This window comes from Corythoichthys intestinalis, chromosome 14 (genome assembly GCF_030265065.1).
Source record: "Corythoichthys intestinalis isolate RoL2023-P3 chromosome 14, ASM3026506v1, whole genome shotgun sequence".
In the NCBI taxonomy this organism is placed as follows: Eukaryota; Metazoa; Chordata; class Actinopteri; order Syngnathiformes; family Syngnathidae; genus Corythoichthys; species Corythoichthys intestinalis.
In genome coordinates this window covers 22,600,139-22,601,801 of record NC_080408.1, presented here as the reverse complement: position 1 = coordinate 22,601,801, position 1,663 = coordinate 22,600,139, and positions in this window count along the sequence as shown.

The following is a 1,663-nucleotide window of genomic DNA, read 5'->3' as shown; positions in this document are numbered from 1 at the left end:
CATGCATTGGGGCAGGGCTGCAGTATCATTTACTGAAAGCTCAACAAATACACTAGATGGCAATATTTAGTCACAATAGACAAAGTCACAAGTCTTTCTATCCATGGATCCCTCTCACAGAAAGAAAGTTAATAATGTAAATGCCATCTTGAGGATTTATTGTCATAATAAACAAATACAGTACTTATGTACTGTATGTTGAATGTATATATTCGTCCGAGTTTTATTCATTTTTTTCTTAATGCATTGCCAAAATGTACGTATATGATCGGGAAAAATTATCGGGAATGATTGGAATTGAATCGGGAGCAAAAAAAAGCAATCAGATCGGGAAATATTGGGATCAGCAGATACTCAAACTAAAACGATCAGGATCGGATCGGGAGCAAAAAAAACATGATCGAACAACCCTAGTCATAAGCAGTTACTCACAATGTTACTCATTACTTGAGTATTATTTTCTTCAAATACATTTTATCATTTTTGTTTTATTATTTAAGTATTTTACTATATATTTTCTTTACTTTTACTTGAGTAATATTATTTTGAAGTATTGCTACTCCTACTTGAGTAAAAGTTTTGGCTACTCTACCTACCTAAGCTTTTATGTTACTGCGAGTTTTTGAGTCCTATTGATCGTTTCTTTTCCCGCTCTAATTTCATTTGTCGCTGACTTGCTCTAATGTTAGGCCTTCTCCTAGGTCATCATTGTAAACGAGCTGTTCTCAACTGATTTTACCTGGTCAAATAAAGGTTTTTACCTCACACGACGTTGAAACTTAAAGTGCCTGTGACACGAAAAAGCATGTTTATTTCATAATACACGCGGTATTTTATGCTCCTGAATGATATGGACCGCTTGGATGTGTGTGGAGGCGATCGCTATATTTATTTAGTTTTTTTGAATCCCGTGCCAGGAAAATGAGTGACTTCCGGCTTCGGTCTTGCATTGAGGAGGAGGGCGCTGTGACGTGTACGGTAGAAGACGTCCTCTTCACTATACAGCGTACTGTTGTGTATGGGGACGAATGATTCAGCTGATTTTGCGGATTAATACGTTTATTTTTCGCATCACGCCAGCCAAACGGCTGCAGAAAAATCATTCTGTATGAGGGAGAGGCGTATGCTCCTTTTTGGAGTTTCAAAAGGTTCCCATTCACCGTGGATATTTACTGTGGGACCATTGGATTTACGAGGAAGTGAGTAAACATCTTGTTTTGTATTATGTCAAATACGAATACAGCGATTACAAAGTAAACACTACAAACTTCCTTTAAATGAAGGACTACTTACGTTTGATCATTGATAGGCATGTAAAAAGCTGTCCTAATGGTCATTAGCAGCAGCCCGTTAGCTGCACAACAACTCCAGCCACCCTCCTCCGGGGAACGAACTGTAAATTGCTCTCCGCCGGGCGGTTTGCCGATCCGCGCCGACAATAGACAACCGGGTCGTCATGTCAAATAATCCAGGATAGTTATGTGTGATTTTCCGCTTTGAAGACTTTGAAACATCACTCGGTTCGGGTTAGCATGTCGGCTAGCTGCCACGCCTTCTGGTTTGTTTACATTCTCCGAAGCCGGGGAAGGGAAATGACATATGTCCGATTTAGGTGTCATAAAATATCGTTCGGGAGGTGCGACACTAAAGGTGAAGTCGACAG